This window comes from Aptenodytes forsteri, unplaced genomic scaffold (genome assembly GCF_000699145.1).
Source record: "Aptenodytes forsteri isolate BGI_AS27 unplaced genomic scaffold, ASM69914v1 Scaffold54, whole genome shotgun sequence".
NCBI classification, from domain to species: domain Eukaryota; kingdom Metazoa; phylum Chordata; class Aves; order Sphenisciformes; family Spheniscidae; genus Aptenodytes; species Aptenodytes forsteri.
In genome coordinates this window covers 17,424,984-17,449,002 of record NW_008796044.1, presented here as the reverse complement: position 1 = coordinate 17,449,002, position 24,019 = coordinate 17,424,984, and the positions used below count along the sequence as shown (strand labels likewise).

Sequence of the window (24,019 nt, the reverse complement as noted above, 5' to 3'; positions counted from 1 at the left end):
AAAAATCGTGCTAAGCATCCTGACTTGTCAACTTTCTTCTATAGGCAGCAAGACTTGGGTCAGGGAAGCCGAAACCTGCTTAGCGCAGCCATTAGGGTCAGAGCCCAGTTCCGGGTGTCCCTGCGCAGGGTGTATGAGCTGGTGACTCCTGTCTTAAAGTATCCGGCTGTGCACAGACAAAAAGTGTGGCTTCATTTCTCCCCTCCTACTCTCGTGGAAAGGTATCATCAGCTCCTCCCACATGAAATCAGCTGCATGGGGCTGCTCGTGCCCTTTTTTTTCATTTTTATACACGGCCCCCCCCCCCCCCAAATTCCCCAAACCATGATTGGTATTTGATGATGAGCCAAAGCTGCTTGACCACATGAGTGTCAATCGCTTTCAGTCCCTTTCTGCCCCCCTGTCTATTTCTGATGCTGCAGTTTATATGAGCAGTTTACCTGGGTATTGCAAATTACAGGGTTGGGGCTGCGCTGATTAGTAGCATGGTCTGGTGCTTCATAAGTATCATCTGTACAGCAGTCTCTGGAAAAATACAGATAAATAATTCACACGTGAAATTTTGCTTATGAGTGGTATTTTTATCCATATGATTTTGATTTTTAGGACTTCTTGACAAAATGTTTTCATTTGTAAGATCTAAGGAACTAAGCAGGGAGATATTAAAATACTTTTATAATTTACTTATTTTGGGGAATTATCTTGATGGCTTGCTCCAGTAAAAATTTTAATTCTTGATGCTACAAATATTTTTGTTTGGAAAAATCTCTGTTAGGGCAAGCTTTCAGTGTTGTGGTAACATTCCAGTGTTTGCTAATTGTTAAAGTGTATAAGTTATGCATATTAGACATGTACATACTTGATTTTTTTTTTGGTGGTTGTTGCTCAGATATTTCATGTGTTATAATCTTTAGTTTATTTGGCGAGGGGAATTATTTTGATGAACTCCTAGAGACTGTAGCTAACATTTAATGATGTATACATTTTTATGTAATTGCTGTTCTGTTACTCCATTTAGAAACTTTCTTTGGTACTACCCAAGTCTGGGAAATCTTTTGAATTTTTTCCTTTCTTTTTTCTTTCTTCCCTCTGCCCTGGTGCATCATAAAATTGTACAGGTATGTGATGCAAGCTGGCCTTTCTTGTGGGAAGTCTTCCAAAATGTTTGCTTGTGGACCGATACCCATGTACGTGGCAGATTGCCACTCCAGGATGGGAGTCCCACTTCTGTAAGACTTAGGACTCGTTGGTTACATGGATTGACTGTGACCGTGTACTGACACTGTATATAAATCTGTCTGTCTCTCAGGTTCAGCCTGAAAGTGCAGAATTTGCGAGGGTTCTGTCAGCTGTTAGTTTCGATAACAGATTATCCCAACAAATCATCTCTTCTGTGCACACTGTCTTGTCAGGTAGAGGAAACCTTTGCAGTAATTGGACACTTAATCACTTTAAATATAGGTATGATTTTTTTTTTAAACTATAGGATTTCATACGCTTATTTAATATTTTAATATCTGCATTCGTCTTCCCAGGGTTATGCTGATGTCTGTGTGGTGTTAAATGTGCGAGTATTTATACATGCAGATCCTCCAGTTCTTGCAGGTTGGGAATATGGGATTTACGTACTTCTGTGCAGTGTTTTGGTGATCTTGCACATCATCATGCCTGTTTCTTGTGTTGCAGGTGGGGATATCAAATGAGTAATTTGGGAATATTTTAATAGAAGGAAATCGTTTGTTCAAAGCAGTAGGAGGGAAGGATGAATGTTTATGCCACCGTGTACACTCTCTCATTAAAGGTGTAATTTTTTGAGGCCCAGAATTCCTTATCAGATCCATACAAAGGCTGGGATGTTAGTCTTTTGGGGAGTGGTTTAATGCCTACCACAGATAAGGTCTCAGTGGCTGATAGGGTGAAATAGCAAATGATTATGCTCCTTTTTCTTTCTCTTTCCTTCTTTCCCCCCCACCCCGCCCCGAGCATGCTCGCTTCCATTTTTAATGGATCCTTTTCCCAACATAGTCTCCTTTTAGTTCTTCATGACTTTGTTCTAGACAGTATTTCCTTTCTGTGGTTCAGAAAGCTTTGCCTTTACTGGACTTCAAAGAGTTAGAGTTTATTTTTATACTCTAAGCTCTTGTATTTTCCTAACTTTGTCTCGTTTCAGTAATTCTCTATTAATGTTAATTCAACTTTGTTTGGCAATACTAACTCCTCCTTTTTTTCCTGTTCCCTTTTTATTAATACAGTGGAAAGAGAAAAAACCTAATTTGCACAATTGTGTCATAACAGGGTCTGCTGTTTGGACTGTGTATGTGATGCTTCTTAATGGCTTATATATAGAGAAATAGATCTGCATGAATCTAAATCATGCACAAATAGTACATTGATGGGCAGTATAAAATGGCTGTAATAAATAAAATAAATTATTGCTGACAGCATAACAAAGGCACTCTTGTACTGTAGCACAGCTGAGCCAAACAGAGGAGAACATCTGCTTCTTGTTTCCAGAAATAACCGGTATTTTGAAGTGGGTTTTTTCATCCTTTTAATAATTTTCTGTAAACTCAGTAGGTGAAACAGGGGATTAGCCTTTGTTAAAATCCATTGTTTCTGTAGTACGCAGTGAGCTTTTAGCAGTGTTAATGTAACGATGGTGGTGTTTTTGGATAGCCATTTAATGTAGTCAGAATTGCAGAATCACTACAAAAATCTAGATGCTTGCAGTTATCTTAAAGCCGAAAAGAAATTTATATTAAATGAAGTTGCAGATGCTGGTTTGTATTTAATAAAAATTCCTTACTGTTAGTATGTGGGCCTCCAAAACAGGGAAAGAGGAGTGATGGAAACCTGACTCCTGCCATAATTTTCTACTACCTAACCTCTGTCTTACATTTTCATTCCCATTTTTTTTTGTTAGCTATATATTCTTTTATAGCTGACGCTTTCTAAGACTTTGTCATGTGAGTAACAGTTCTGGAGCTCAAACTGAAGACGACCAGCAGTTACCTGGCATAAAATACTCGAGATTGTTCTGTAGCTCTGTGCGTCACTATCTTTGCCAGAGGGCCTCCCCAAACTATATGTCAAAGATGAACTGACCAGTGCTACGTAACTTTTATCCCTGACACTGCAGAGACTTGGTTCTGTCTTTGCATGTGACTGTGGTTGGAAGTTGGAAGAGACCTTTAAAGTTGATGTATTGGTTATCACTGGGTGATAACCAAAGTGATTGCGAACACACACTGACATGCTTGCAATTTACTACTAATAAATTCCTGGCTGGGTCATTGTGTACCTTATGCAGATTGCCTTTCTGGACTCATATGACAACAGTTATTATTTACAGTTACAAGACCGTAAAGCCTTGTAATATAATTATGAATACTTTATAAGCAGTCTTGTGAAGGTGACAGATACAGTATTATTTTTGTTCTGTATGACTGAAAAATGCAGAAAAATCAGTTGTTTTATTAGCAAAAATGTTCAGTAACTGCAGCTTTAGAGGACGACTCAAGAGCACATGCGCTCTAGTCCTCTGTGCTGCGTCGTTGACACCATATTGTATCAGTATCTTTCTAAGACTAGAAAAGACCTAAAATTGTGAGGTTTTCTTAAATATTAGATTAGTCTCCTTAAATAAAATGTGTTGTAAAGCTTTTTTCTTTTTATAGCCGTCTAGTAAAATTAAAGTTCAGTACAGCAGTACCTGAGGAGTGGATGTCATATTGGTGGCTGGCATCTCTTAAGATTGAGTCTTATTCACAAGGAGAATATAGTTTCTTTGTTAATGAAGCAGGTCCTGAAATTCTTTATTACTTTAATGAAACAGTAATAAACCTTCTTTCCTCCTCCTGTGCTTCCCTGCCACATAGCTTTCAGTTGAAGGTAAAACAAAACCACATTTTTTTTCCCAAGCTGCTCATTAAATTAATGTCTTTAAGCTCATGATAAATACAGCGTTGACAATCCTGGAGGATTGTCCGACAAGCCTCGGAGCTTTGGGAGAGCTGCGTCTTTTCAGCTGCCAGCTTGATGAGTTAGAAAGTCTTTAGTGCTTACATTTTCCCCTATTTTGTCTTGTAAGAGTGCTTTGGGTGGGTAGTTGTCTCTTATTATTCTATTTCTTAATACAGTGTAGTATCGTGAGTCTTCATCTCAATTAGACCTATGGTTTTCCTGGACTAAAAAAAGCCAAGCATGCAAACTCTTGTGCTACCTCACTGAAATGCTTCTTGATAATTCATTTTTGTAAACTTTGTATTTGCGCCGCGTTTTCTGAGATGGATCAAGAATGATGGTCTTTGATAGACGCGTCTCAATCTTTTATTAAAAAAAATTCAAATAGAGACTAATCGATGCATGTTTGCTGGTAGTCAGTCAGTCTTACTAAGCATCCCTGGGAAACCAGTGCAGGTAAAATGCGGTGTCCCCCTCCCCGAGACTGGACGGGGTCAAATCTTTCTTCTGGATAATTAAAATTAACCTCCTTTTGCATTATTAATCTGTGGCTTAAAATCTTGCTTAAAATCAGTGATATTTGGTTATTTTACTACAGTTGTTTTCATTGCCATGTGGACATGGCTCCGCGCTTGTGACGTACAGTCAATTTTCCTGTTTCTTGGCCAGAAGTACTCAACAACCTGGCATATGTTTCAGTACCCAAATAATTCAGATTATCACTAGTTGGAACCTTAAGTACAACACGCTTTCTGAAGCTGAAATCAGTCCTAAATTAGTTGCACTTGAAACAACAGATGGATTTTATTTTTTTTAAACGAACCAAAATACAATATTGGAACATTTACCAGTTTTTAACCAAATGTTAATATATGTAAATATTCAGCTATAAGAGCTTCAATGTCTGTCTTAGGAGGGGGTTTTTGTTTGTTTTTTGACCATTTTTTTGAGCTTTTTTCTTGTGCTTTCAGCAGCAAGACTGAATATGTTGCTCATATTAGTCTTTTGATTATTTATGTCTCAGAGACACAAATAATGTTATGTTGAGCCTTGGACAAGGTGCTGCGTTCACAGAGGAGGGCTTCTGGTTTGGCTGTTCTGCAGCTGTTGTCTGTCTAGAATACCTGCAAGGAAACTTTGCTAATGGTTCACAGGAATAAATATTTTTTTTCCAGCTTTCCTAACAGTTGAGGCCTGTTGACTTCAGTCAAATATAGATTCATGGTTCCAACCAAATAAATCAGGTTTCGGGGCACTGTTTTAGCTCCGACTACGTATACTGGCTTTACTGAAGTGTCATTGACAAATAGGTTTTTCTTAAATTTAGAGTCTGTCTAACAAAGTTTCCTTGTTCAAAAAAATTAATATTAAACAAGTAGAGAAAATAGCATGAATGTTGCTGGGCAGGTGAGTTTTTTATTTCTTGAGTCTGTGTCTGTATTAACCCGTATTGTGGGTAAGGATGTTGAAGGGTGTCCTGGAAAGGAAAATTCAGGCAGGAGTGAAAGGAGTAAAAAAAAAAAACTCAAATGGAAACAGGGAAACATTGTGATTCTTAAGGTGCCCTGAAGTAGGTCTATGAATTCTCCTGATTAATTATTTTTGCAAGAACATTATGAACCAAAGCTGAAAACCCCCCCCCCAAAAATGCAAACAAACAAAAAAACCCAGGTAATAAAAACTCAGAAAAGTAAATTAGACTGAACATTCGTTATTCGTCACCTAAGGCAGAGCTAATAACCTGGGAACACGCTTACTGTTCTTCCATGTAATGGCTGTGACTTTATGGTTTCTGATCTCCCTGGTAGCTGAGGTCCAATCAAGGCTTTTTCATTGGTGAAATAGATACCTGGTGCTTACATCATGATGTAAAGTAATCAGCATTATTCCTGGAAGCATCCCAGTGACGTGTTAAAACTGATGATGGTCACACTGGTTTCTGAAGCATCTCCTTTAAATACGGGTCTGTGAAGGGTCGTTGGAACTGCGTTGCTGCTGCTTTCCCCGGCGTGGACGGAGCCTGGGGTTTTCGTCTGCAGTGGCCACTCGGACCTGCTTCTCTGAACTAAACGTCTCAGTCCCCGCTGGTATGAATCTCGGCAGACTTCAACCTTTACCTGTGCTGATAACTGCGCTGTGGAGTATCTTTACCTCCTTGGCCTTGTAAGAGCAGAAGTGTACAGATGTTGCTTCTGTGACAAGTGATGCTTTTTGGTTTTGTGTACAGAATTGGAAGGGTTATTAAAATTCGCTGCCCTGGCCCTTTCCTCCTACCTGTTTTGCTCTGCTCAGTAGCCAGCCAGAACCAGCTGGGTTTGATGCTTTGTTGTCGATTCCCAACTGCTGCTCTTGGGTCATGACTAATGCAAATTCCTTCATGTAGTGTCAAGTCTGCTATACAGAATGTGGATGTATTAAAGGGAAGGTCAAATTACAGTGCACTAATAACTCTGTGGACAATGGCTCATGTGTATTGGCATTGTTTGCAGAAAGTTCAGGGCTTATGCTTAGTGAGTCACTAGGTTCACCATCCTTGTTTGTCTACTGGATGTAATTTCCAATTCTGATTCATGAAAATGAAGTGGTGGGTAGGAATGTGGTTCTGTTAGGGGATACAAGTGAATGGCTACCTTCAAGCATTGTCTTGGCCTTTTGGAACGTGTAGTGCTCCGATCTCAAAGTGCTAGTCCAGCCTACCTGAAGAAGAGAGTGTGCAGTTAGGTCTAGCTGAGACAGAGCTACCAGTCTGAGCCTCGGGGAGCTTGAGGAATGATATTAATGAAACTGATGAGCACAGTTGCGTGCTGCCTGGTCTTGTGGCTTTGAGTACTTCTTGTGTCTAAAACTTGGTGGAATTGTTGAATCTGAACATCTTAATCAAGTGTAATGAACATACGGTATCTTTCTGGTGTGTAGTTACACAAAAAAGTCGGAGGCTATTACCTAATCTTACTTGCTCCTGCTTGTTGGGATTCATTTGGAGGAAGGTAGGGCCACAACAAAAGCGGTAACAAAACATTTTGGCTTTGTAATTTGTGTGTCAGTGTTGCTTGCTTTCTATGACTATTCTGTGTCTGTGTGTACGTATGTATGGGTGTGTACTGCACACCTTATGTGTATGATTTTTAGGTATCTTTTCTGGAAGATATATATATAAAATAAGGATTTTAAAGGAGACTATATTCTAAGACACTATTATATGTATGAATCTTGCATGGGAGGAAAAAAGACGATCGTGGTCTTCCTGTGTTGCTAGTTCTTCTGTGGAGCTCGCTAGATTAGAGGGTGCTTGCGGGACCTCTGCTCCCAGATCTGGGGAAGGAACTTCCCCTGGTTAATGATGGCAGGCGGCGATGACTTCACTTGCCTTCCCTCTGGAAGAGCAGTCCTTGGACTAAAAGAAATGCTCTTGAGTATTTTGTGTCATGCTTCAATGTATCCAGAGTCTGGTATGTGTAGGAACAGCTTTGTCTGAAACGCCTGTTACCAGGTGTGGTTTGATCTCTTTTTATCGCTTTTTGTTTTTTAAGCTTCTCATTCTTTTACATGCCCAATACAGAGAGATACTCTAGCTTAGATTTCATTAGCATTGTGCCTGTTGATTCAGTGCTGGTTGTTGGTTAAAGGAATTTGAGAATCTGGTGTGGCTGTAGGTAATAATATTTAATCAAACATCTCCAGAATACATCAAGTTCCTAGTTTTCCTGTGAAATTATTCTCAGAGCACAGAGTCTTCCCCAAGTCTCTCACCCTTCGCTCCTCTTTCCTTCACCTCAGTTCAGAAAGTGCAGCCGGGAGGTTCGGTGTTGCAGCCTGATTTCTGACAAGGGCCAGTTGTATTTGGAGGAGGATTTCGTTGCTGGTGCTGCTGCGCGTGAGGCACAGCGTGCAGACAGCTCTCACTGCCTCGTGCTTTCGGTCTGTCTCAACAGCGGCCCCCAGGAAGAGCTCCCACGCCATGGCTCCCCTCGGCAGGGGGTTCTGGTGGTCGGCGGGGGACTTGTTCTCTTGGGCTGGTCTTTCTGGTGACCTCTGCTTTGACTTGGGCTGTGGCAACGCTGTTGTGTATCTGCCTTCGGATGCCTTGGTGTGCAGCCCCTTTCTTTGTAGCAGCAAGCTTTCAGGGGGCTATTGGGATGTCCTGAAATGGGTGCGCAACCTTCCCGTTCTTTTTATTTATCTTTTGTTCCAAGAAGCTGGCTTTAGAAGATGCACTCCGTGGTTCTAGGGTTTTCTGGCCTGATGATATAGTTGTCAACAAGGCTTTTGTATCTGGGAGGTTATTGTAATACAGAAACTCGCTGTTTTCACTGCGTGGCTGTCAGAGCATGCTAGATGCTTACACAGATAGTATTTGCGGATCTTTTTCAAGCTGTTGGCCAAAGTAACTGTAACTAAAGAACAGAGATCACAGCAGCTTGCTTTGTGATAATCTTCATAGTAAATGTGGGATTTAGGGCTCAACAGATGCGATTTTGCAGACTAGGTCATACATTATTATTGATGAAATATTTTGAGGCCTAGTTCTCTAAACTGTGATGATAGGGTGGCAGTAAATTTAGCTTGTAGGAGGTTGAAAAATGACTCCCGTTTTCTGAACGCTGCTGTCATGGAAGACTCTTAATGCTACAGAGCGGCTGTGGGGATCTTGCATGCTGGCGAGCATGCCGCAGTAGTCGTCAGCAAGCAGATATTGGCTGCAGTGTCCCCTTGTTTGTACTCCAGTCTGCTAAGGTCAAGCTGGTGACCAGGCAATCTAGTACCTGTAACTTTCCAGCATCAAGCTCTGTTTGGTTCTTTTCAGAAGGTAATAAGACTTCTGCTTCATACGAACCTTAAACCTTGTTAAAGGAGTAAATGAAGTTAGAGTGAATCAGGGTGGCTGTTTCCCAGTGATCTTCCAGGCAGCGTGTGAAATGTTGTTGCTCTAAGATTACTTTTCCTATCCTTGCTTCCAATTACTGTTCCTGAAAAACTGGTTTTTCATTTTAATGGCAGCTGTGACAGCTCTGAGAGTGAAACCAGAAATTATGATGGAGTCCTGGAATTCTTTATTGGAACTTATTTCCTGTAGTATATACCTTTCCCCACACACTTAGTTTCATCTGCAGAGTGATAATTTAACTAAGTTTTCACTGTTGAATTAAAATTTAAGTATGTAATGTAACATTTTTCTAAAAAGCTACTTTCTGTTATATTATCTGAATTTAAACAGTGAATTTCAGGGGCTTCTTAGGTAGTAAAGGGTGTGTTTTACAAAACTGTTAATCTGAGCTAAAAGGCAAGCCCAGTGCCTTGTTACTGACCTTGCAATAAGAACTCCTTGGAGATACTAGAATAGTGAAGAAGGGCGAGAAGGGTGTGGAAGGAGGTGGGAGAGAACTGCAAGTACACTTGGCATTCAGAAAAATGTATCTTTCTTCCATTTGGCAACTTATTTTCTGCTTTTGTTCTCCAAAACCGCAAAGGGTGGAGGGCGAGCAGTCAAGACGTGTAGTTGTTGAATTCCTTATAGAAACAGTATTAAAGCCCCAAAATACCGTACTGAATAAAAGTAATCATAAAAAATTTAACAATTTTTAAAAGAAAGTATCTTCAAGTAGTATACCAAAACTTACTTTGTATGAGCTTTACAGAGGAGTTTTCCTGTCATTTATTTTGACAAAACCGATTCTTGCGTCACTGGGTAAGGAGAACTGGGTATCGGTTTATAGTGCAGATAAGAATAAGAAAATGATACTCACTCTTAAGAAACTTGCATGTATGCTGTTGGAGGAGAAATTGGGGCGAAAGTGCCCAGGTATTGCCTACTTGTGCCCAGGCACTGCTTCTGAGGAGGGAAAGGAAGGAGGCCAAATATCTTCAAGCAAGTTGTCTAAGCATCCCTGACATACTGCTGTTTCAAGCATAGATGACATGCTGCTGGTGTTTGCCCCATGGCTGTGCTTATACTCCCATCACGAGAGTGTAAAGAGCTGGCAATCTTCAGGTAGAAATGAGTCTCTTGGCATTAAAAGGTGGCTTGTGGTGGTCTTGTCAACAGCAAAGAAGCTGCACACTTCCAAGGACCATGCATTCTGGATAAGCTTCCAGTTTGCAGGGTGTCTCCTCCCTCCCCCAAGCACATGCAAAAATTAGTTTTCATTGAGAAGTGTATTGGAGAACAGATCTATAAAGGATGTCTGGAGCTCTGGTGTGCTTTCTTGTAAGAGGCCTGCCGTTGCCTTAAAGTAGTTTTGCTCGTGCTAGTATTGCCAGACAAGCTATTTCTAAAACTAGGAGGTGGTCTTGTTCCAATGACCTCAGGCTTAAAATATAGAGGGTTTTCCTTTGTTTGATGAAACTGTGATACACCCTTCTTCCTCTTTTGATGATTTCAATACAGTATTTTGGAAATACCCTTAGTTCAGGGAAACACGCACAAATTATTTAGCATTCTGCATCTGGTTTCTCTAGGCTCCTTAGTTCTGCTAATTATTGGTTATCTTTTAGCATGTTAAGAGAGTCTAGCAAATTCTTGCTGAATAGAACAAAAATAACTGCCTTAAGGGATTCTCTCTTTGTAATCTTTTTGTGCCTGATTAAAGCATTGACATTTAAGCCGTCCGTCTTCCGTAGACTGATTAAAAATGAGCCTCAAATGTTGGTCCTTTTGGTCTGGAGGGAAAGAATTCTTGTGGCGTGGTGTTGTGTTGCAGGCACATACAATTTGGCCTAATATGATTTCCTACAAAGAGAGAGGTCCAGAGGTGGTGTAATTTTTTTCACCTTGACAATTTGCATTTGAAAGAGCTGGAGAGCGAGGTCTGCCTTTGTAAACTGTATTGCGTATTTAGCATTAAAAGGTGATGGGATCACTTTTGCTGTTGAATGGTGATTCTGGGAGGCTTTTTATGCTCTTGTCGCAAAGGGTTGTGCTTGCCAGCGGCCACTAGATATTGTGGGTTATCTAAGGAGGATATTCTACGTAAAGCTGATTTACTTTACCCTATGTTCTCGGGGTTCTGTGTGACATTATCCAGCCTACAGTAGGCTGTGTTGGTTTGGCTAAGTCGAAGTGGTCTTTCCAACTGCTGCAGAAGGAGTTTCTGTTCCTGTTTCCTGTTTGAAGTGGGAAGGAAACTGGCGGTCCGATGTTAGACTGCCTCCTGTCAAATACATTTGTTGCTTCCATTTGTGTTGGATGGTAATGCTTCCTTCAGCAAACTCTTCCATAGATGCTGTTATATGTGACTTAGATGATGTTCAGCAGAGTCTTCAAAACGTGCTGGTACCTCTGAACTGATGGGCAGTCCTAGTACAGAAGTTAAGGGGCATAATCCAGCTGGTGTGATCATTAGGAAAGATCTCTTAGCTTGCGTGTCTGTGCTAGCCTACCATGTCAGCCTGACTCCAGTGCCACTGGGTTGCACTTCTGGGTGGAGTTCACAGCTCAGGAGAGGAACTGTGCTTTGTTTTGTTTCCCCCCCTGTACACATTAGCTAAAAGAAGAGGAATTATGGAGTATAGCAGACCTACAGTTAACAGATGCTGCATAACCAGTCAGAGTTGATCACAGCCATGTTTTTAAGAAAAGCTGAGAATTTCCCTTGCACTTAGGTCTCTCAAGTCCAGCAAATCTGGCTACGTAGAATTTGGAGGTCATGGAGTTCAATGTTTAGTATCACTAAAAGCACAATGTTGCTTTGATTTTTCCCAAGCTCCAGTCAAATATTTCTTTTATGTATTTTTATCTGAAATAATTATGTGGCTCTCGCAGTTGTGAATGCTTAGGTAATAAAGTGAGAAGCTTTAGATAACAGGTCTTCCCCTCCTTCTGACACCCGTACAGGGTGCACCTAGGAAGTACTGCAGTGGACTAGCTACTTGAATGAGAGGCTAATACACTCTAAATGCACTGCTTTTCAAGAAAACACACAGCAGAGGTGTCTTAATTTTCAGTGTTATTGTGTAAAATGTCTGAACTGCAATACCAGATCCTTCACGTTTCTAGATTCCCAGCCCACCCCCCCAGGAGAATGTATGTTCTCTATGTCTGTAGTCACAAGCATGACTGTCCAGAGATCGTGGTGTTGTAATCTTTGATTGCGGTGTTCTGCTGCTGGGTCCAGACTTTGCCTTTCATCACCCTGTACGAATCTGTTCTTTTAATGTGAGCTGATGAGTCAAAAGTCTGAGTCTTAAATTAATGCATTGCATTGCTGCTTATAAACCTAAGTTTGATGCTCGGATTAAGTTTAACATTAGGGTTTTTTTTCATCTTTAGCTCTCTGAAAGCAGAAGTCGTCTTTTTAGGTGAAATGCCGATTTGTTTAAAAGTGGTTTTATTATACCTCCAGAGAGGCTGTGGTTGAATAACACTGGAAGAGCGAGGTGTTTGAGGAATCTCTGGCATGTTGCATTACAAATTAGTGTTGATCATGGTTTCATAGGAATGAGAGAGTTGAGATTGGCTTGTTTTGGGTTTGTATTCACAGGTAATTATAGCTTCTGAAGTTTTTGGTCTCTCTAAGGATGGAATGGCTGGTTGGAGGAGAAGAGGTTTCCATATCATCTCATATACTACAACCCAACCGAAGTAGCCCGTGTCTCATGTGTAATCAGTTAGTACCTGTTTGACTTAGTATGGAGGTGAAGGCAGTTGCTCTGCATCTTGTCTGTAAGTCAGTGCATGGTAGTCACGAAGCTTGTTGCACTTTGGGAAGCTGGGTGCCTGGTGGGTAGGCTTCAGGATTTGGAGCTAGAAATTCCTCAGTAACAATATTATCTCGCGGTTGATTCGGTCCCTGACACTTGTTTGTTGTTTCTCTTAATGTTGAAGCTGTTAATTTTCTTAATTAGAATTATTCCTTTTGTAACATTATGCATCAATGATCATTTGTATTTACTAGGGAAGTGCACAGGTATCTGTACCTCTGATATTTATGTTGATTTGATTTTAAACTTGAAACCTGTTAACATAGATGTATGAATATGTATACATAGAATATAACTCCTCAGTTTGGATCCGTAAGCTTCTTTGCGGTTTATGGCACAGGTATTGTTGAGAAAGACAAAAGTAGATCTTAAAGCAGTGGCAGAGTGTCAGTTTTTAGCGTTCTGCTGTGGTGGTTTGCATTCAAATGTAGCAGTAGGGTAAATCTGGCTTATTTTTTCACTACAAGTGAAGATGCTAAGAGCTACTGATTACACTTTTCTGTTTGGTGAGGGATATATGTATGTTTGCCAATATATGGATACACATGTACACAGGCATGTTTAGTATTTCTCTGCATGTCAGAGGATATTGTAGTAGTTGTGGCAGTAGTAGAATTTAATTGTGGGAATCTGCATTGAGATAACTTACAACTTCTCTAAGGGATATAGCCTACTGTAAATCACAGTAACTTTCCTGGATTGCTCTGTTTGGTTGTGCTTGGGTACCCTAATACCAGGATGCAGGAGGAATTACCGGTAAACGTATTAACTGTTGTCCTCTACAGGAATTCCTTCGTAGTTTGTAATGTTCCATTATTATGGGAATAAAACAGCTGGAGCTTGATTTTTCTTTTTCAATAAAACCACTGGAGGAAAAAAGGTTGTAGGAGAGCTTTACTTCCGTGTGATATTTTATTCTCTAATTATAATCTTCTCATTCTCATGTTTTTTCTAATGTGCTGGTGCATTGTCATCGATGTTGAATGAAAACAGAATATTTTAGTTGGAAGCAGTGTGATGACTGTAATGTTTTACTGATGCAGCAAAACGTTTTGAGACAGTTTGTAGAGCTGTATTCCTCTCCATTACCTAGATACTGAGTGGGTGACTTAAGTTACAATATTGATAAAAGATCTCATTTTGCCTTCACTATTATTTATTAAGCAGGACTTAATTTCCTGACAGACATGATCTTTGCTTGCCTGAACTCACAAAGAAATATGAAATTATATCCTGCAAAATCATAAATGTGTCATTATAAAAATAATAATATTCTTATCCACTTGTATAAAAACCTGACTATTAACATGGTGGAAACAAGCCGGTAAAATGTTTGTCTGTTAGTCTTTCTCTGCTTGAGATACCTGTTGAACAGGAGCTGCAGTTATGGGACCTTGACGGTAATGTTTGCTGGCTGCAAAGGTGCGTTGGGCAAAGCATGATGAAAATGAGTGAGGAAAATCCTTACGATGTAGCGTGTGAAACATGAAACAGCAGTTGCTTAGTGCTTTATTGGGGGGGGGGGGAAGCAGGCAGTAACGGTTGTCAGAATAGCACATCTTCCTGCCTTTGTTCGTATGTAGTATTATTAGCTGTCTTTCTGTCTGCCTGTTCATCTGTCTACCTATCTCGTTGTTGTATGTAGCTCATTCTTCCTTGCCATGTCCGTGGGACCAGTTTGTGTTTGGGTAGACAGCATTGCCTCTGTGCCTTCATGCAGCACCTATCCTGGAGCTGATCTTTTAGAATAGGAGCTCGGTTAGAGTTAACAGGGTTACGTTTCAGTAAAAAAGCACTGAATCTCCATTAGTAGCGTGGATCTCTAGTCCAAGAGGGAGGAACAAAAACTAGAGCATTCTCTGCAATAAGAGGAAAGTAATAAATAGGTAACGAACTCCGACATTCAACGTGACTAAGTTGCATACAGATATACTCCCAAGCTGTCCTTACTGATAAGCATAGAATTGACCTTTTGGATTTCATCCTCCACCTCTTCTCTCCTCATCCACAGGTTTCTGTACCAAATATCTTATTAAATAAGAATCTACCTTTTTTTCTTAGCGTTTCAGTGTTGTGACCTTTCCTATCACGATTCCTTTTTTTTCTTAAAAGGAAGTTTCAGATGTTGGTACTTTCTTGCCTGCTTCTCTTAAAAGAACAGGGAGTTTCTTTGTGACTCAGGCAAGCTGATGGTTTTGGAGTTACGACAAAAAAGGTTTAACCGAAATATTGCTATTCGATGGATGCTTGTCCTCTGGAAGGGAGATTGTTAATCTTGACAGCTACTTGACTAGCAAAGCATTGATTGAACTGGAAGCCTGAAATTGCCCGTTTTGCTTGTTGATTCTGGGCGACTTTTCAAGAGCCTGGGTAAGGAGGCTGCTTTTATGGTCTTTGATCTCCTACTGAAAAATGTTTGGTATAAAATCCTGTTCTTTGATAGATGTAAGCATTGAGATTAATTTTGGGTATTCTGAGCTTCCCATCCTACTGAACTCTAGGAGCTCAGTGTTTTCAAGGCAGCTTGCTTTTGGTTTTCTGTTATCAGAATATAAGTCTGAAAGATATTTTAAAACTAAGTAATGAGTGTCTGGGAACTTTATGGTAATGTTTTACTTGAAGATACTTTTTCATAGCTGTACTTTTATTCTGAACAGTCATAAGGGCTGAACTGTGCTTCAGATATTCAAAACTCTCCGTAAGCTGCTCGCTTTGAAGCAATGACATTTGATGTTCCCATCTCTCCAGTACAGGGCCCTTGGTATTTCACTCTGCAAAATCAGCTTTTCCAAAGGAAGTTTTTTCTCTGGCAAAGTCAGGGTCCCAGAAATGCTGACTCGGTGTGATAAAACAGCAGTAAAAATAATGTAAAACTTCCCCTCCCTCATTCCTTTAAATGTTTTTCTTTCTACCAAAGTCTTATATCAACATAGTCCAGAGTTCTTAGGTGGAAGGTGTTTATCTGTATTGGGTGTGGGGAGCTACTGGTGAGTAGAGAAACTTTTTGTTTTATTTTAATGTAGAAATACTTTGCTTTTTATTTTCAGAAGTATTCTGCTGAATGGAGGTACTTTCAATCTATAAATAAACTGTAATAGTGGTTCTAGGGCCTCTGTTCTTAAAGATCTGGCTTTTTCAAATTTTATTGAGGATGCTTCTATTCCTAGGAGTGGAATGTAATTCTTAAGTCTGTGCCTGTAGCCCTGTGTGCATGTTATAAAGAAATAATATATAAGGAAACTGTATTAGCCCCATTGAGAGACTTGCTATGTTTGTAGGGTAAAAAAAAAAAGATAAAAATCCAAGCGTGCAAATGTTACTTCTGACAGCCTGCAAAAACAAAAGCCAGATTTTGGTTTCCTATGTGTGGCTATACTGTTATTAACTGATGCTGTCAATTGTAATTGCTTCCTGGATTTACAAAAGAGTGAAATGAAGTCCCTTTTAATCTCTTTTCTCCTGTATAAAGATACTATAATAACTAGACTGACATTTCCTCATTTGGAAAAAAGTTTCTGTCATCTGTATGGGTAAATGTAAAGTTTAGAGTTTAGGCAGGAGTCCTGTATCATGGTCATCATACGGTCCATAGCTGTCTGATGGTCATATGCACCAGGAGGTTGTGGACATATGAAAGACTATAATTCTAAGAAATCAAGTTCTTGGTCATTTGGAGCTGTTCAACAGATCAGGTGTAGTGATCCTGTGTTACCAAATCATGATGAATGAATTATGATTTTTAGCAAGGTCCTAGGAAAACTCAGCATTGCTCAAAATGCTTACAGTGAGTAGACTGGCAATTGAGGCCAGAAAACCGTCGCCTTTTACGATAGATGGAAAACTTCTTTATGGAATATATGCTATTTTTTCTGAATAATAGAATATGGCTCTGAAGTGGCTGAACCAGTTTACTTTATACAAATGTTATTGGGTGCAGTCTCAGGCAGTGATTTAAGATCATGCGGGAGTTTGCTGCTAGTGTGTTTTATGAGAAGTACTTTAATTAGGCTTTTTGCATTGGTGGTATTTCTTCTATGGCATGATGACGCTTTATTGCTTGTGAGTGCTACTTAAACTATGTCATTCTCTGCAAGATATTTTCTGAAAGTCTTTTGAGAACATTATCATTCATCTGACTGACTAATCCATCCATTCTCCTCCCTAATAGTGCCTCAATACTTGTATTTAATTTTTTTTTTTTTTTTTTGAGACGGCCTCCATCTAAATAGGAGGATACTTTAAAGGGAATTGTTACTCTAAGTGAAGAGTCCGGAGCTGATGTTCTTTTGCACTGCTTGCACTTTTATTGAAGTCAAATGTTTATACCACTGAACAGGGAGAGTAAATAATTAAGATGGAGGAGTTGCTTTCTGGTTCATCTCATCATCTTCCTTTTAGTCAAGGGGCTGTACGCTCTGCTACGCACATTTAAATGTAGTTGACCGCTCCTCCTGAAAATTTCAGGGGTAGCTGATGGTGTGTTTCATCTGGCTGGGGGTACGTAGGTTGGGCTCCTTGAACCAGCGTCACTAAGGTTGGTGAATTTGCTGTATAGATATCTGAATATGTAAAATGTGGATCAGAGAACTTAAGCATGTTTCTGTATTTTTATTTCTGGTATTACATTATCAGGAAAGAATTTGGGAGTACTATTTTTACAATTGGCCTTAAACAGGGAATAAAGGAAGCAGCGTGGATTCCAGCCTTCGATGAAGTAACAGGAAGGGAAGCAATGAAAACCATAAACCATGCTGAGTAACATTTCCTCTCTTCAGCTACACCCCCCTAAGGGCGACAAAGTCTTTATTGAGCCTGACAGGATTCCTAATAAAAGATGCATTCAATCTGTATAAGGAGCCTGCTGAATCACTGTGAAGCAAGTAATGGCAGCAGGCTGGAGGAAAGCCTCCTATTTACAGCTTACACAACCTGCTCTCCGTGCTCCAAGAATTACTTCTGTTTGCTTTACTGAAATCTAGGCACTTTAAATAACAAATTTAATAGAGAAATTCAGCCACTGTCCAAGAGCGTGTTAAAATCCTTGTCCTGATACAAAGTGAGTGCTTGATTCTGCTGAAGTTTGTTTCCAGCCTTGTTTCACGCTTGGTGCTTTCTGGTCAGAGCACTGAAGAGAAAGAAGCAGCTCTCTGTAACAAACGAATAGGGAGGTTGTGACAGCTTTCACCCATGCAGCTTCCTTCCCTGGAAGGTTCTGTACCTGAGGGTCGTCTTGAATGTCAGTGGAATTTGGGAAGCTGTTACCATATGGCTTAACTGTTGTTTCAAAGGCAGAAATGCGTGTCTGTTTCTTTTAAAGTATGTTTTCTGTAATACAGCTGAATCTGTAACAGATCTTTAGAAGGTACTAACATTTGTGTTTGCTCTGAAGCATATAAAATATACATCCTGGCAGCTGTCTTGTCTCACCTTGGAAAAAGCACGAGTGCGAAATCCCATCAGCCATCCTTCGCGCTTCCGTAAGAAGCAGGTTCTTGTGTGTGAACCAGGGAATCCTGGGTGGCTTGGCAGCCCACGTGGGTTGGGTGTGGGGAGCCTCGAGTGAGCCAAGCATGTGTTCTTGCAACAGGAATTTAATGTGTTTGGGGCGGAATTGAGAGACAGGTTTTGCGTAGCTCTTTGGGACAGGTTTGCACGTGAGAGCGATCTGTCTGGAACTCGCTGACACAGCTGTTTCTTATGTGTGGCTTTGAAGTGCTGGCAAGTTTCTGCTCTTTCCTCATTCCCTGTGCAAAAATCTGGACTGACAGAGTAATACTTGCTAGTCTGTTTTGCACGTGAGAGTGATCTGTCTGGAACTCGCTGACACAGCTGTTTCTTATGTGTGGCTTTGAAGTGCTGGCAAGTTTCTGCTCTTTCCTCATTCCCTGTGCAAAAGTCTGGACTGACAGAGTAATACTTGCTAGTTCTTTGAGACCCCTCACTTACTGTTCAGTGTGGATCTAGGGCATCTATGAAGTCCAAGCCCATTGGGATCCAGGAGCTGGAAGGAGTCTACTGGATTATTGAGTCCCGGCCCCGCTGCAGCGAGCAGCTGCCCCACGGTCAGCACGGTGGCAGCCGTGGCTGGATGCAACTGTTCGGGGACTGCACTGCCTCTCCCCTTTCATATGACATGAAGCACACAACGTACCGGGCAGTGCTAAAGGGAGTCTCAGGGGATTTATGGTTTCCTTAGCTTCCCCGATACCTCAGTGCAGTCACTGAGGGATGGCTTATTGTGAGATTTATCAGAATTTGCAACTATGAGGTCATTTTGAAACAATTTACTCTATTTTCCTTAGAAATAGAACAGATTTCCTGCTTAGTGTTTTAAAATAATCGTGTCACTGGAACACCTGGCTGGGGTCACATCAAGTAAAGCATCAGGTTTTCATTTATGTTTATCAAGAGCAAAGTTGCTCTTGATGCAGTCATTTCACCCTCATTCCAGAGCATCGCAGTGCTTTTCCCCACTTTTAACACTGCGGGGGAATTTGTCTTGGGCCTTATTGCTGACTTGGAGCATGTGAATGTGGTTCATGTGAATTACAGTTGTACTGGCTGGATTTTTGTTGTTGTTGGTTGTTTGGAAAACTTAGTATTCAGAACTCCATGCTCGAGACCACGCTTTCTCCATTGGATCCTTAATTCCAAGCTTTGTAAAGTTGCTTCCTGGATTAAAGGCAAAAGATTGGGAGAGAAAAGGGTGAAGCAGAAGGAAACAATACAAACTCACAAACTTTGCTCATCAGCTCAGGTGACAGAGAGGCAGGGATAAACTCCTTATTGAGGGTGGACATTAAACTGTTAAAAGTTAACTCAAATAAACTTCAAAGGTGGCTGTGTAAATCACTTTAACCTTAGGACACTGGTAATGTATGCTTCAACAAGTTTCCTGGATTAATAAAAGGATACAGAGGCTGTTGTATTGCTTGGTGTGCTGCTGAAGTAGAGGTGGCCGTAGGGGGAGAGGGTTGCTTCCAGCAGCGCTTGGTGCTTCTGCGCTATTGTGCTTGTTCGGAAGCATCCAGATCTTGGTTGTATTTTAAAAAAAGATGCTGATAACGAAAATAAGGATGATCACCACTTCCCCAGCAATTCTGAGGTTTGATTATATTCTCATTATGACTTTTTTGGCTGACTTTATTTATGTCTTTATTTTTAAAAGTTACATCTTAGCAACTAAGAAATTAATATTTCACCATGCTTGTAAAAATTGGAAATAGCAAATTACTTTCAAATAAAAGTGTTTTGGGGTAAATGAGCGATGGTAGTAGTTATCGGGTCTGCTTTCATGTGATGAGTTTTCAGCTGATGCTACTGGTGCTTCTTTTATTTTCCCTTATTCTACAGTTGTGGCATCTTGTGGTAATTACGTGAGTTGGCATCTGGCAGGGAAAACGAGAAGTGGTCTAGTTACTCAAGTGGCTCACTTCATAGTGTATTGGGATGAGGATGTTATGATAAAAGAAAGCTGATTTCTGTAACATTAAATTGTTACTAAAATCTCCGTGTTTTTACACCGCCTTTGGTTTAGCAGCTGGTTAAGCTTTTTGTCGGAAGGATGTGTGTGTCAGGGATGATAAAAGCTGCTGCTGAACAGAGCTGGGGGCTGCTGGCGTATCGGTGCTGGGCCACGCTTTCCTTGTGGCCGGGTTTGGAGATAAGTGTCATCCGCAGAGCAATCCCTTGATTTCTGCACTTCTGCTTAAACGCACGCTATTTTGTACAGTGTATTCTTTCACGTGAAGAATACGAAGAAACAGATCTCCTTTGCTTTTTGAACAGAGGTGGCAGCTGAGAACACACCTTTGCTTGTGATCTCAGTGCCGTGAGAACTGGAGGCAAAGAAAATAAGCCATCCTGGGCAGCTTTGTGCAGGATCACTGCAGTCACAGTGTTCATGTTTTGGCGCTCTGTAGTCTAGAAAACCTCCTTCCTAGCAAGATTAACAACTCCTGCCTGTGTCCCTCCACTCTTTGCCCAGTTCCCCTCCTTCCCTTGGCTCACCGGAGCTGCATTTTTAGCTAGTTGGATAGAAAATGTGAGTTTATTTCTCCTTAAATAACCTAGGCAAGGTAGTTTTCTGTCAAAGATTGAAGAATATGTGTGGGCATACCATTTGAAGGTAGATACTGTGCTTTAGCTTCAGCTATTATTATCAGCTGATGAAAAGCTCTGAAGATAAAGATTACAAAATAAAATAATTCTGACCTTGGTCCCTAGTTTAGAGCACGTGGAGAAATTGTTTTTCATCAGCAATCGTGTTTCGGTTGGGTTTTGGCAGGAAGAAGTACATAAAGAGATTATAGGGAAGGGTATGGAAAGGGTCTGTAACTTTTCAGCCAATACTCTGCATTCTGCTGTTGCAGTGCCGATTGCTGCTCTTTGGCATCGTCCCTCTATAGCCCTTTCTTTTCATAGTGAGTATCTGTGAAATAATCTCTACCCTTTGTACTGTGGTTATGTGTCTGTCTGCTGTTTATAACTGGTGTGGCAACATAACTCTGTTTTTAAAAATAACAGCTTCTAATCCTATTTTCAGTTTTATAAACCTTGAATTAGAGAAATGAACGCTTTCATTTCTGATGGAGGATTTTCCAGGTGCATGGTGCCACTGGGCTGGCAGCATCTCTCCACGAGATCGCCACAGCACCTGCCCGTCATCGGCCGCTCGCTGCCTCCAGCTGTGGTGGGATTAAAATTATGTTCCTCGCTTGCAAAAATATAAAACAAGCCTCTAAATGTAGTGTCTCAAACATAATTTCAGTGCTATTTATAAGCACTTATTCTTAAATGAGGTGGGAGTAATGGAGAGTGTTATAGATCCTGATTTTAAAATGCTTATAGAAGCTGATGCATGGGTAGCTAATATGTATAGCTTGTTGAAAGGTCACCTGGCTGGGTAGTGAACACTATGATGTTTCTTATTTAATTTATCAACACTAAAGCAGTAATACTGTCCAGCTTAAGTGCCATCACAGTGCCGCTTAAGTTAAATGCCTTCCGCTGTGATGAGGGAATAGGAAGCTTTGCCTTCCCTCTTCTGTGCTGTGCTCTGGCTCAGCTGTTCTCTCTGCTGCTGCACATCTTCACAGCCGAAGTCTGAGCTGAGAGATGCTTTCCAGGCATGAATCCCTTTAAGCAAATGTTTATCTCTTTAATTTACCAACTGTTTATTCATCAAGCTCCTAAGTAAGCGTGGTGGGTCGGTACAGTAGCCCTGTTTGGTCAATCTGGCTGCAGGTGGAGCGCAGGAGACAGCCCATGCTGAATTAACCTGCTAAGGGGCTGTGCTCTGTGGAGTAGTAGAGAATAATTCTCAAGTACGGATGTGGTCATTTTTTCATATGTACAACTTAAACTTTGTGATTAAACATGAACATAAGCTTTTGTTCTGCTTACAATTTTCTGTAACTCATGACAATAAACTGCTAATCTAAAATGTATTTTAAGACATTCTGTTATATCTTAGTCTCAGTTATATAGAAAAATATTGGAAAATGTAGGAAAGCATATATAGACGCAGTGAGTTACGAAGACTGAAAAAATTTAGCTTTAATTGTAACACCGAATACTGACTCGCCCTGGCTGCCTGGTAGCTCAGCTTCAACAGGAGTTGAGAGCATCTGCTGCTCGTCCTTCCTTTACCTGCCTGTCTGAGTGCTCTTTTGGACTGGGAGGGGTGGAATTCCAGGTGGAGGAGGAAGAACGTGGAGCACGGGGGTTTTATTTCAGTTCCATAAATTCTTTAACTACTAAGACGCTATACAGTCGGAGGATATTGTTGCCGCATTCCTGTGTCTGATGTTTTCTGGTGGTGAAGTTGAGGCAGTTCCCTGCTCAGAAAGGGGGAGAGCTCAATAACGGAGCTGATACGATACCTCGAGTGACCCTTTGGCTGTCAGGTGGCCATCTCTTACAGGCTTTGGTGTTCAAAGCAAGTGGTGTGTTTGGAATGTGATTCATAGCTGGTGCTCTTGGGCATTTCACTAAGAAAATCAGCCGGAGGATTAAAACGAGATTGGGCTGTGTGAAATGGGTGCTTTATAAATATGTGTTAAGCATTCAGGCTTTCTGTTTAATTTTCATGGGTTTTGGTAATGGCATTTAAAAAAAAAAAAAAATCAGAGTTTTATTGGTTTTACATGGCCTGCAATTACGTATGACCTTTCATTTGGTATAACAGTCTGTATCCGTTATATTTCTAAACATTGACTATTAAGCCAAAGAACTTTTCTAAAGTAAATCCATTGTAAATTCTGAGGCTAGCATTTATATTGATTTATCTTTTGTAAACACCGTATAAATGCAGCACTTGAAAACTCAGAACATATTTTCCAAGGCCAAGCTGGAGAGACTGCTGTGCGGTATATAATGATTTTGTTGTGCATGTATTTAACGCAAACAGCCCACCTGTTCAGGATAGTGAATTAAATGATGAATAGCCCTAGTGAGCTTTTCCCCTAGCATGTGGTCTGCACCATCAGCACAAATATTTTTGTGACTGAAGAGGATTCTGTCTAGTGAGAAGTTTAAACAGCTGTATCTCCTAATTACAGCTTCTATGCGAAGTCCAATTTTTAAAGTGAAATAATCTTCATGTCTTATTATTGTTGCTTAAAAAAAGTTGTTTGCTTCTGTGGTTGCTAATGGATGGCACTGATGTGATGCTGACTCTTGGTAGCAGGAGCTGGGAGACAAATCTAAAACTTCATTGTCTTCATCTTTGCCAAAGAGTATTTTGGAGTAACTTCTAATGTTACCCTCCGGTCGAGGACTGGACTGAGTTAGAGGCGCGGTAGGATGGAGTAGCGTTTGTAGTAGGGCTACCAGCTAGGTCTGAGGTGGACGTGAAATAGCTTTTTCTCTCTAAACATAACACTTTTACTATGAAAAGGTACTGTGGTTCTCTGTACCACATACAGTGGCTAGACTACGTGGTTTAGGTTTTCGCTAGGGTTTTTTGTTATTAGCAACCTAATTTTGTAAAATTCCCTCTTTAAAGAGGTGTTACAAGGTTTCAACAGTTTTTGCCCTTGGATGAATAGGACTGTCCTATTTGGCTTATTCCACATGTTGCTTGCTGCTGTATTCATTCATGTAAATGATATTTTCAGAGACATTTTTAATAAATCTTTTTCAGGTAAGTGTTTATGCATCAGTTGGACTTCACTCTTTTCACTTCCACAGCTTAAGTGTGGACAGGGTTCTTCAAGTCTTCATGTATCCTGACCTATCTACTAATTTGGGCTTTGTCTCTAGAATTATGTCTCGTAAGTCTGTATAACTTATTGCAGAGTCTGAGAAGGTAATGCTGAAGTGATTAGATGCTGTGAATAAAGTTGCTCACGTCTCT

General features: G+C 40.5%; 1 protein-coding gene across 1 annotated transcript in view; it reads left to right on the top strand.

Moving 5' to 3' along the window:
- Positions 1-24,019, top strand: part of RAPGEF6 (Rap guanine nucleotide exchange factor 6) — a 139,794-nt gene that overhangs the window by 2,279 nt on the left and 113,496 nt on the right. The gene's annotated exons all lie outside the window — the stretch shown is intronic.